Below are 13,663 nucleotides of genomic sequence, written 5' to 3' on the forward strand. Positions count from 1 at the left end.
AACAAACAAATCCCAATGTTAGCAAAAGGAAAGAAATCATAAAGATCAGAGCAGAAATAAATAAAAACAAAGAAAACAATAGCAAAGATCAATAAAGCTAAAACCTGGTTCTTTGAGAAGATAAACAAAATTGATAAACCATTAGCCAGACTCATCAAGAAAAAGAGGGAGAGCACTCAAATCAAAAGAATTAGAAATGAAAAAGGAGAAGTTACAACAGACACCACAGAAATACAAAGCATCCTAAGAGACTACTTCAAGCAACTCCATGCCAATAAAATGGACAACTTGGAATAAATGCACAAATTCTTAGAAAGTTATAACCTTCCAAGACTGAACCAGGAAGAAATAGAAAATATGAACATACCAAACACAAGTAATGAAATTGAAACTGTGATTAAAAATCTTCCAAAAAACAAAAGTCCAGGACCAGATGGCTTCACAGGTGAATTCTATCAAACAATTAGAGAAGAGCTAACACCCATCCTTCTCAAACTCTTCCAAAAACTTGCAGAGGGAGGAACACTCCCAAACACATTCTATGAGGCCACCATCACCCTGATACCAAAACCAAACAAAACTACTACAAAAAAAGAAAATTACACACCAATATCACTGATGAATATAGATGCAAAAATCCTCAACAAAATACTAGCAAACAGAATCCAACAACACATTAAAAGGGTCATACACCATGATGAAGTGATATTTACCCCAGAGATGCAAGGATTCTTCAATATATGCAAATCAATCAATGTGATACAGTATATTAACAAATTGAAGAAGAAAAACCATATGATCATCTTAATCGATGCAGAAGAAGCTTTTGACAAAATTCAACACTGATTTATGATAAAAACTCTCCAGAAAGTGGACATAGAGGGAACCTACTTCAACATAATAAAGGCCCTATATGACAAGCCCACAGCAAACATCATTCTCAATGGTGAACAACTGAAAGCATTTCCTCTAAGATCACGAAGAAGACAAGGATGTCCACTCTTACCACTATTATTCAACATAATTTTGGAAGTCCTAACCATGGCAATCAGAGAAGAAAAAGAAATAAAAGCAATACAAATGGGAAAAGAAGAAGTAAAATTGTCACTGTTTGCAGATGACATGATACATGACATATACATAGAGAATCCAAAAAATGCCACCAGAAAACTACTAGAGCTAATCAATGAATTTAGTAAAGTTGCAGGATACAAAATTAATGCACAGAAATCTCCTGTATTCCTATACAGTAATGATGAAAAATCTGAAAGAGAAATTAAGGAAACACTCCCATTTACCACTGCAACAAAAAGAATAAAATACGTAGGAATAAGTCTACCTAGGGAGACAAAAGACCTGTATGCCGAAAATTATAAGACACTGATGAAAGAAATTAAAGATGATACAAACAGATGTAGAGATATACCATGTTCTTGGATTGGAAGAATCAATATTGTGAAAATGACTATACTACCCAAAGCAATCTACAGATTCAATGCAATTCCTATCAAATTACCAATGGAATTTTTTACAGAACTAGAACAAAAAATCTTAAATTTTGTATGGAGACACAAAAGACCCAGAATAGCCAAAGCAGTCTTGAGGGAAAAAAACGGAGCTGGAAGAATCAGACTCCCTGACTTCAGACTATAGTTCAAAGATACGGTAATCAAGACAATATGGTACTGGCACAAAAACAGAAATATAGATCAATGGAACAGGATAGAAAGCCCAGAGGTAAACCCATGCACTATGGTCAACTAATCTATGACAAAGGAGGCAAGGATATACAATAGAGAAGAGACAGTCTCTTCAATAAGTGGTGTTGGCAAAACTGGACAGCTACCTGTAAAAGAATGAAATTAGAACACTCCCTAATACCAGATACAAAAATAAACTCAGAATAGATTAAAGACCTAAATGTAAGACTGAACACTATAAAACTCTTGGGGGAAAACATAGGAAGAACACTCTTTGACATAAATCACAGCAAGATCTTTTTTGATCCACCTCCTAGAGTAATGGAAATAAGAACAAAAATAAACAAATGGGACCTAATGAAACTTAAAAGTTTTTGCACAGCAAAGGAAACCATAAAGAAGACAAAAAGACAACTCTCAGAATGGGAGATATACTTGCCAATGAGTCATCAGACAAAGGATTAATCTCCAAAATATACAAACAGCTCATGCAGCTCAATATTAAAAAAACAAACAACCCAATCCAAAAATGGGCAGAAGACCTAAATAGACATTTCTCCAAAGAAGACATACAGATGTCCAAGAAGCACATGAAAAGCTGCTCAACATCACTAATTATCAGAGAAATGCAAATCTAACTACAATGAGGTATCACCTCACACCAGTTAGAATGGGCATCCTCAGAAAATCTACAAACAACAAATGCTGGAGTGGGTGTGGAGAAAATGGAACCCTCTTGCACTGTTGGTGGGAATCTAAATTGATACAGCCACTATGGAGAACAGTATGGAGGTTCCTTAAAAAACTACAAATAGAACTACCATACGACCCAGCAATCCCACTACTGGGCATATACCCAGAGAAAACCATGATTCAAAAAGACACATGCACCCCAATGTTCATTGCAGCACTATTTACAATAGCTAGGTCATGGAAGCAACCTAAATGCCCATTGACAGACGAATGGATAAAGAAGTAGTGGTACATATATACAATGGAATATTAGCCATAAAAAGGAGCGAAATTGGGTCATTTGTAGAGACGTGGATGTATCTAAAGACTGTCATACAGAGTGTAGTAAGTCAGAAAGAGAAAAACAAATATCGTATAGTAACGCATATATGTGGAACCTAGAAAATGGTACAGATGAACCGGTTTGCAGAGCAGAAATTGAGACACAGAAGTAGAGAAGAAACCTATGGACACCAAAGGGAGAAAGTGGCAGGGGGTGGCAGTTGTGGTGTGATGAATTGGGAGATTGGGATTGATATGTATACACTGATGTGTATACAATCGATGACTAATAAGAAAAAAAAATAAATTAAAAAACAAAACAGTAAAAATACACTCCCCTCCCAAAACAATAAATTTTGGAATTATTCAAATACATTGGTGAGAAATGGAATAATCTTAATGACATTTTCTAGAACAATTGGTTTCAGCAAAAATTATTTTCTTATGATTATATGAGTAAATATACAAAGACTATGTGAATGATTCTATGCATAAACCATAGATAATATGCAAAAACCAAAAATCAATTTTGCTGAATGGTATGTCATAAATATTCATTTTTCATTAATGTATGCTGTATTTTCATTATCTCCTTTATCTTGGTTTCCTTGGAGTTGACATTTCAACTTTTCTAATGGTTACAAAGTTGCAGCATTAGTACATTTACTTAAATTCATTCTTTTTCAAAATGAAAATTTTAAGCCTGTGACTTTATATTTGATTATAGTTTTGGCCACACACCATACATTTTGATATGTGGAGTCCTTATTTTTATTATTTTCTACATAATCTAAAAACAAAACCATATTCTTTGACCTAAAAATATATATATATATATATATATTTTTTAGCTGCATTGGGTCTTTGTTGCTCTGTGCAGGCTTTCTCTAGTTGCAGCAAGCAGGGGCTACTCTTCATTGTCGTATGCAGGTGGCTTCTTTGGTTGTGGAGCACGGGCTCTAGGTGCACAGGCTTCAGTAGTTGTGGCACGTGGGCCCAGCAGCTGTGGCTCGTTGGCTCTAGAGTGCAGGCTCAGTAGTCGTGGCACATGGGCTTAGCTGCTCTGTGGCATGTGGGATCTTCCTGGACCAGGAATTGAACCCGTGTTCCCTGCATTGGCAGGCAGATTCTTAACCACTGAGCAACCAGGGAAGTCCCAGGTTTGGATTATTTTATATATCACCCTGTCTAATCCTACCACTTTATAGATGACAATATTCAGCTCAGAGAGGTTAACGTATTTCTTCAAAATAAACCCTAGCGAAGAATAAGGTCTCCTAAATACAAATCCACAGTGCTCTTTCTACTAATTCACTCTGAATTCTTTATGAACTCGTGAAGTATGTGAACCTCATGCTGGTATCAAAAATCACAGGGATACTCACAGGAAAAAGTGTGGTAGCAGATTTGAGAAGTAGTGTTAAAATAAAATCATCTCTGAGATGCAGCCATTAACCACTAACTATATAATGTCTACATATTTAAAATAATATTAGAATTTTCAAATGTATGGACATGTGTATTATTGTTATTGCTTACTGATATATATATACTAGCAAATAGAGGTAAGAGGGGAACACATGTATTCGTTCAGCCGACATTTACTGAGCATCCCCTATGTGTTTGGCACTTAATATATAATTATTAGCAAAGTAGCTAGGCCAGAACTAGCAGTTACCATACTGTGGAAACACCAGACTTAAAACTAGCAGATTGAAAGGAAGTTTGTAAATATTTCAATAGAGACCAATCTGGAAATACATAAAAGGGACCCTAAACTTCTCTGTAGAAAGTGTCAGAAAAAGCTTATTGGAGGGACCCTATATTCACACATTCCTTCAACCAACAGTGAGTTGACACAGACTAAGTGCATTGATATTGTGAGAGAACACAGAGATGAACAAACCAGGATCCTATCCCAGTGAACCCTCAATTCAGCCTAAGAACCCATACGGAGGACACAGTCAGTATCAGAAAGAGTGAAGATTCTTACGGGGTCTAATCTTTATGCTAAGATTCACTGTGACCATCATTTTCTGTCACTTACCTAGGCTATCCATCTCCAAGACCATGCAATGAGAATGGTTTATGAAAACAATTGTCAATGATGCCACCAAGTAACTGCTAATCTTTAGAAACAAAGTGTTTGGGACTTCTGGTGCAATGGATAGGACTATTACTTTAAAAGTTCTTCATTCCAAACAGCAATAACTCATATGGATACTAGCAAGATTTAGTGAGACCTGTAAAACATGTGGAATTTGGAAAGTAAGTGACAAGCATTATGTGATTATTACATTAAATTATTATTCAGTGTAGCAGTATTTCATGCTTGTTAAAAATACAGCAGTAATCCACTTAAAGATTTTATAGCAAGGTGATAGGACAGTGCTTGAAGTTGACTCTGGTATTACTAAATTATGCATTACCAAATGTTTGGTAATTGTCAATTACTTAAATCCTAGGCTGGGTCTTTCCACCATCTTTCAAGGTGACTTCTTTTTTGTTTCTGTTTTAATACCTATAAACCAAGGTAGGAGTTTCTGAAATGATACTTGCTGCTTACTTTTGAAAGGTCTTGATGATTGGTGGGTTAATATCTACAAGCACACTGAAATAATTGCTTATGAAAGAGGAAAATGACTTCTGAAGATTCAGGCTTTCCTGGGGAGTTTTTTTCAGACTCGTGTGTTTGTGTGTGTGTGTGTATGTGTGTGCTCTTTTCTCAAACATATGAATACATTAGCACTCTTCAGCCCTCTGGTGAGATGTTGTCCTCAATGAGTTATAAAAAGTATTCGCTAAAAATTGTACTATTTGTTACTTCTTTCAGAATTCTAGTGAGTAATGCATTTAAACTAATGCTCTGTCAAATTTAATAGTTGTAATTGCCTAATTATCTGCTCTAGTGTGATGGTAAAGCCTTTTAACACCTCACTTCCCCCTAAGGAGAGTGCACTGCAGTTTCTAGAATACTACCTTTCTCTTCTTTGGGGAATACTCAAGCAAATAATTCATTTTGCTTTCAGCTAAATAAACCGCATCCCCTTCCTCAACAGCTAATTTCTTGTTTTTGTTTTTTAACTCTCTTTGCCTCTCTTCTTAGGTCTCAGGTGCCATCAAAAAATTGTCACTTGCCATCTGCCTCTTCAAGGATTAGGTCACTAGCCACTGCAGTCACTGACCTTCAACACACGCTGAAGGAGTTCAGGGAGGAGATCAAGGAGGCACTCTTGTGCTCTGGGAAAAACTAGCAGAATGGGCTTTCAGATAGTTAGATATTTTCAGGAGAAGATTTTATGAGCCCAAATTCTCGCATCTTCTCATATCTAGAAAAGCACTGAAATCATTAACAGAGACTTCTGCTCCTCGTGACTAGCAGCAAACTTCTGCCAAAATGTGTGCTTGGTTGCATGTATCCTCCTTCACCAAAATCACATATATACTGACCTCCCCTGCTACCTCTTTGGGGCAGTTTCTCAGAGTTATCTGAGAAGCTGTCTCCCATGCTATAGTCCTCATTTTGTCCCAAATAAAACTTAACTCACAACTCTCATGTTGTGCATTTTTTTCAGTTAACACAGGTTTACAAAATGTTTTTAAATGGATTAACATTCATATCCATAAAATACTGTCTTGTTCTTTGACTTTCTCAATTAATTTTATGGTACTCCTTTCCAACAAGCCCTTTTTGTCTTTACCTTCTTCAATATTATATGTTCAGAAAAATGTCTTTCGTTTCATACTAATTAACACTCTCCTTATTCAGCTTCTAAGGATTTATATCACTTCACACAATACAATTAATTAACATTCATGACCAGGTGACTTTTGTACTAAGATTAATCAATTTTTAGGTGAGTTCATTTTTATTTGCTTGTTTTGGTTTTTATACAATTTCAGCTCAATGAACTCAGTACCCAATTGTAGTGTGCAAAGTACATTATCGTGACATTATTTATCACCTGTGACCTTAAATCTGGGCCCCTGAACTTAATCTTTTAATATCCAGTCCATTTGGGGATTCAGAGTGGTAGATGACACAATGCGACAGAGATCCGATTGACAGACACAGATGCTGGCCTGCACAGAGGATGCAGAGTGTCTCTTTTAATAAAGGATGCAGAGAATTACAGAGACAAATCTATGAAGGTAGAAATAGCAAAGGGTGTGCCCAGAAAGTGGTAGAGCTTCCCAGGTACTTTAAAGCTTTCCAGAGGTAAGTAGGGAAGCTCTAACAACAGGCCTGCCCCATCACCAAGCACAAGTCACTAGTGCAAAAGAGGCCCAAAACAATCCTGAATGCTCACTGCTCAACTGGGTGAAGTAAAGATCAATAGCTGGCAGAACCACACTTAGGCCCAAACTTCAAACATATTTGAAGATGTATCCTCAATTTTATATTTTTAGAGTATTAATTCAGCAAGTAAAATATCTTTCACATCTCAGGCGGATATTAACATCAACTTAAACCACCCAGTTGGAAAGATATTTTATCATTTAAAAAAAATAAAATTCTTCACTTTCCTTTACTTACTGAATGATTTGACCACCCGCCCCCATCTGAGTGTGTGTGTGTGTGTGTGTGTGTGTGTGCATATGTGTGCATGCATTACTGGGTACCAAACGATTGATCAGCTTGATAGATAGTGTTAAAAAGAGAAATGGCAGGCTCAAAATGGAGTCACTTGTGCTAAAACCAAGACTTAATACCTAAGCTAATTGCAGTTATAACCTTCCACAGGAATGTAATCCTAACTGGTCAGTGTGGGATTTTCTGGCCAGTACCAATGAGTTAATCCTTTCCATTCCACAAAGGAAGATGAGGTTGTATGTCACATAGACCCCTTCTGTTCCCCATATGGAGGTTATCTAAGCATGAAATAATGTTTTGTTTGTTTGAGTGTTTGTTTGTTTGGTTGGTTATGACTTCCTTGTCTTGCCTTGTAAAATCTTTCCCTTTCTGTAGCCCTTTGGAGATCACCTCTACTTGCTAGATGGGATGTGGCCTGATTCATGAATCATTCAAGAGAGCAACTAGATCTTTACCATTTAATTGGTTAAATTTTGGTTTTAAGCAATAAATAGGCATGATTTTTATCTATGACACTTAAATGTTCAACTTGAAAACTCTTGCCCCAATCATGAAATGATCTCTTCTACAAGGACCCCTGGTTCTTTCAGTGAAGAGTAGCATTAGGGAACCCAATCTGCAGGCTAGGATACACAATATATCATGCAACACACTATTGGAGATAAATAGAAGACGCAAGAGAAGAAGATATTTAAATCATTGCAGTGACTGAGCAAAAAATTAACTTTCTCCACAGTGATCATGAGATCAGGCTATTTTCAATTCAGCATGTTTCTTCCACTTTGCTCTAAAATGGGAGATTTTTAATTCACTTTCTTTTCTACCAATTATCAAGTATTATATCTATGCTGTCACACTTAACAATGCTATCAAATTATAGTTTTATTGCTTTGTTTGTTTTGTTTTTTTCACTTTATGCTCAAGCACTAGGAACTGGCTGCAAACATTTTTTTTGTTAACATCTTTATTTGGAGTATAATTGCTTTAGTGTGTTAGTTTCTGCTTTATAACAAAGTGAATCAGCTATACATATACATATATCCCCATATCTCCTCCCTCTTGTGCCTCCCGCCCACCCTCCCTATCCAACCCGTCTAGGTGGTCACAAAGCACCGAGCTGATCTCCCTGTGCTATGCAGCAGCTTCCCACTATTGGTTTTACATTTGGTACTGTAAACATGTACACGCCACTCTCTCACTTTGTCCCAGCTTACCCTTCCCCCTCCCTGTGTCCTCAAGTCCATTCTCTAGTAGGTCTGCGTCTTTATTCCCATCCTGTACTTAAGTTCTTCATGACCATTTTTTTTTTCTTAGATTCCATATATATGTGTTAAGCACACAGTATTTGTTTTTCTCTTTCTGACTTACTTCACTCTGTAGGACAGACTCTAGGTCCATCCACCTCACTATAAATAACTCAATTTCATTTCTTTTTATGACTGAGTAATATTCCATCATATATATGTGCCATGTCTTTATCCATTCACCTGTTGATGAACACTTAGGTTGCTTCCATGTCCTGGCTATTGTAAATAGAGCTGCAATGAACTTTGTGGTATGTGACCCTTTTGAATTATGGTTTTCTCAGGGTATATGCCCAGTAGTGGGATTGCTGGGTCATATGGTAGTTCTATTTTTAGTTTTTTAAGGAACCTCCATACAGTTCCTAATAGTGGCTGTAGCTATTTACATTCCCACCAACAGTGCAAGAGGGTTCCCTTTTCTCCACACCCTCTCCAGCATTTATTGTTTGTAGATTTTTTGATGATGGCCATTCTGACTGGTGTGAGGTGATACCTCATTGCAGTTTTGATTTGCATTTCTCTAAAAATTAGTGATGTTGAGCATTCTTTCATGTGTTTGTTGGCTATCTATATATCTTCTTTGAAGAAATGTCTATTTGGTCTTCTGCCCACTTTTGGATTGGGTTGATTGTCTTTTTGAATGAGATGCATGAGCTGGTTGTAAATTTTGGAGATTAATCCTTTGTCAGTTGCTTCATTTGCAAATATTTTCTCCCATGCTGAGGGTTATCTTTTTGTCTTATTTATGGTTTCCTTTGTTGTGCGAAAGCTTTTAAGTGTCATTAGGTCCCATTTGTTTATTTTTGCTTTTATTTCCATTTTGCTAGGAGGTGGGTCAAAAAGGATCTTGCTGTGATTTATGTCATAGAGTGTTCTGCCTATGTTTTCCTCTAAGAGATTTATAGTGTCTGGCCTTACATTTAGGTCTTTAATCCATTTTGAGTTTATTTTTGTGTATGGTATTAGGGAGTGCTCTAATTTCATTCTTTTACATATAGCTGTCCAGTTTTCCATCACCACTTATTGAAGAGGCTCTCTTTTCTCCATTGTATATTCTTGCCTACTTTATCAAACATAAGGTGACCATATGAGTATGGGTTTATCTCTGGGCTTTCTATCCTGTTCTATTGATATATATTTCTGGTTTTGTGCCAGTACCACACTGTCATGATTAGTGTAGCTTTGTAGTATAGTCTGAAGTCTGGGAGCCTGATTCCTCCAGATCCATTTTTCTTTCTCAAGATTGCTTTGGCTATTCAGGGTGTTTTGTGTTTCCATACAAATTGTGAATTTTTTTGTTCTAGTTCTGAGAAAAATGTCATTTGTAGTTTGATAGGGATTGCATTGAATTGTAGATTGCTTTGGGTAGTATATTCATTTTCACAATGTTGATTCTTTCAATCCAAGAACATGATTTATCTCTCCATCTGTTTGTATCATCTTTTATTTCTTTAATCAGTGTCTTATAGTCTTCTGCATACAGGTCTTTTGTCTCCTTACATAGGTTTACTCCTAGGTATTTTATTCTTTTTGTTGCAGTGGTAAATGGGAGTGTTTCCTTAATTTCTCTTTCAGATTTTTATCCTTAGTGCATAGGAATGGAAGAGAGTTCTGTGCATTAGTTTTGTATCCTGCTACTTTACCAAATTCATTGATTAGCTCTAGCAGTTTTCTGGTAGCACCTTTAGGATTCTCTCTGTATAGTATCATGTCATCTGCAAACAGTGACACCTTCTTTTCTGATTAGGATTATTTTTATTTCTTTTTCTTCTCTCATTGCTGTGGCTGAAACTTTCAAAACTATGTAGAGTGATAGTGGTGAGAGTGGACAACCTTGTCTTTTTCCTGGTTTTAGAGGAAATGCTTTCAGTTTTTCACCATTGAGAATGATGTTGGCTGTGGGTTTATCATATATGGCCTTTATTATGTTGAGGTAAGTTCCCTCTATGCCTACTTTCTGGAGGGTTTTTATCATAAATGGGTGTTGAATTTTGCTGAATTGAGATGATCATATGGTTTTACTCCTTCAATTTGTTAATATGGTTTATCACATTTTTTTAATTTTTAAAAATTATTAAAAGTAAAAAACATTAAAAAGTATTAAAAGACGAAAGAAGAGAGCAACCAAACCAAAAAACAAATCAACCAATGATAACAAGTGCTAAAAACTATATTAAAACACAAAACAAACAAACAAAAAAAACCAGACAGAACCCAGGACAAATGGTAAAAACAAAGCTATACAGACAAAATCACACAAGAAAAGCATACAGACACACACTCAGAAAAAGAGAAAAAGGAAAAAATATATATATATCTATATATAAAAAAAAGATAGGAAGAGAACAACCAAATCAATAAACAAATTTACCAATGATAATAAACTCTAAATACTAAACTAATATAAACATAAAACCAGAAACAAATTGAATGCAGAAAGCCAACCCCAAATCTACAAGTTATTCCCAAAGTCCACCCCCTCAATTTTGGGATAATTCGTTGTCTATTCAGGTATTTCACCGATGAAGTGTACATCAATTTGACTGTGGAGGTTTAATCTGCTCTTCCTGAGGCTGCTGGGAGAAATTTCCCTTTCTCTTCCTTGTTCGCACAGCTCCTGGTGTTCAGCTTTGGATTGTCCCCACCTCTGCGTGTAGGTCGCCTGAGGGCGTCTGTTCCCACCCAGGCCGGATGGGGTTAAAGGAGCAGCTGATTAGGGGGCTCTGGCTCACTCAGTCCCGGGGGAGGGAGGGGTATGGAATGTGGGGGGAGCCTGCAGCAGCAGAGGTATGACATTGCAATAGCCTGAGGTGTGCCGTGTGTTCTCCCAGGGAAGTGGTCCCTGGATCACAGCCTCCCGGGAGGGGAGGTGTGGATAGTGACCTGTGCATGCACACAGGCTTCTTGGTGGCTGCAGCAGCAGCCTTAGTGTTTCATGCCTGTCTCTGGTGTCCGTAATAATAGCCATGGCTCGTGCGCTTCTCTGGAGCTTGTTTAGGTGGTGCTCTGTATCCCCTCTCCTTGCACACCCCTAAACAATGGTCTCTTGCCTCTTAGGCAGGTCCATACTCTTACTGGACTCCCTCCTGGCTAGCTGTGGCACAGTAGCCCCCTTCAGGCTGTGTTCACACAGCCAACCCCAGTCCTATCCCTGGGATCTGACCTCCAAAGCCTGAGCCTCAGCTCCCAGCCCCCACCCATCCCAGCCGGCCAGTGAACAGAGAAGCTTCTCGGGCTGGTGAGTGCTAGTTGGCACCGATCCTCTGTGCAGGAATCTCTGCGCTTTGCCCTCTGCACCCCTGTTGCTGCGTTCTCCTCCATGGCTCTGAAGCTTCCCCCCCGTCCACCCCCCATCTCCACCAGTGAAGTGTCTTCCTAGTGTGTGGAAACTTTTCCTCCTCACAGCTCCCTCCCAGAAGTGCAGATTCTGTCCCTATTCTATTGTCTCTGTTTTTTCTTTTTTCTTTTGCCCTACCCAGTTACGTGGGAGTTTCTTGCCTTTTGGGAAGTCTGAGGTCTTCTGCCAGTGTTCAGTAGGTGTTCTGTAGGAGTTGTTCCACTTGTAGATGTATTTCTGATGTATTTGTGGGGAGGAAGGTGATCTCCATGTCTTACTCCTCCGCCATCTTGAAGGTCTCCCCTGTGTATCTTTTTTAATGAATTTAACACTACATGTTTTTAAGGGATGGTGAAAAACCCCTACTGGTTTCTTCTTTCTGCCTATCCTGTTTTTCAAGTTGCTTCTTGTAGCATTTACTGCATATATCTGAACTGTGATTTGGGCTCTTACACGGTTGGTTCCAGATTTTATAAATGTCTTACTCATTTTCTCCTCCTATCTTTAAAACCATTTTAAAGCTCTTATTGGTGGGTAAGTAATGATGAAAGGTACAAGCAAGTGACCTCTTGTATATTTCTGGAGAAGTAATTAGTGAGTTAGATCCTCCAGAGACATGGGTGATATATTGCCGCTTGTAGGTTGTTTGGCACTGAGGATATTACTCCACCTACACAACTCTAATCAACTTATGTATTTTAAAGCAGAGGTAAGACAACAACAGCAGATGGAACAAAATGTGTTTATAAACAATATATGTGTGTTTTCAGGGCTGACACAGAGAATTTATAGACATTCATTACATACTTAATGTCACACTGACAACTGATGGTGGAAGTAGATAAATTTCAGTAAACCCTTTAATGTATATTTCAACAAACACTGATAAGGAACTCTGAGCTTAGATTTCACAATAAGAAAAAAATAAACAATGCAAACTAAGCAAACTTACTCTTTACGTTCCCCTAAGGGTAGTCAGGCTTGACATTATCTCCAGAGACATTTACTGTGGCATAAGTGTGACCAGAAAACTGAATTGCAGAGCAGTGTATTACTTAGAACAGTAAAGGTAGCAGTGCTTATTTCCATGCAAATGTTCCATTTCCTGTTGACAATGTCAAGCTAAATATTTAATTGATCTCATTAAACATGTTCAGGTATTTTTACATCACAGGTTGTGAATTTAAAATGAGACGATATTGATTAAGATAAGGCACTGGAATAAAAATTCTTCTAGCCCTGTCATGAGCTCTCATAAATATCTTGGTTGAAACCACTTAGCGTTTCTATATCTATAGTTCTAGACCAATTTCCAAATTGTTAATCAGGAATGATGGACCTCATGTCTGGCCTGGGTAGGGAACAGATATTGAGCTCCTATTCCAAAGAAATGTATTTTTTAATCCTATAATGGGAATGAACGGAATGTTAATCCACTCCACCACACCATCTTCCTATCAACTTTCTGGTCTCTAAAGAGTAAATGCAAATACCTAGCTTGCATTCCACCAGTACCCATTCAAAGCCTGACTGACATCACTAATTGGTCATATCACTCTTGGCTTTTCAGCTGAGATGTGGTGTCAGAATCCTTGTCAAATAGTTCTTTAAGAAGCCAGTCTTAATAGTTCAGAATCACCTCCTGAGATGGAACGTATTTCATCACTGCCATTTCAACTCTGAACAGGCATACTGGCTTCCTAGCTCCTTATAG

General features: G+C 37.6%; 1 long non-coding RNA gene across 1 annotated transcript; it reads left to right on the plus strand.

The window, feature by feature from the left end:
* Positions 1-1,515: 1,515 nt before the first annotated feature.
* On the plus strand, positions 1,516-10,815 carry LOC309616150. Its single transcript, XR_014237300.1, has 2 exons — positions 1,516-10,514; positions 10,551-10,815. It is a non-coding gene; the product is annotated as an uncharacterized lncRNA (long non-coding RNA).
* The last annotated feature ends 2,848 nt before the right edge of the window (positions 10,816-13,663 follow it).

Source organism: Balaenoptera borealis (genome assembly GCF_965194805.1).
Source record: "Balaenoptera borealis genome assembly, chromosome: 1".
Classification (NCBI taxonomy): Eukaryota; Metazoa; Chordata; class Mammalia; order Artiodactyla; family Balaenopteridae; genus Balaenoptera; species Balaenoptera borealis.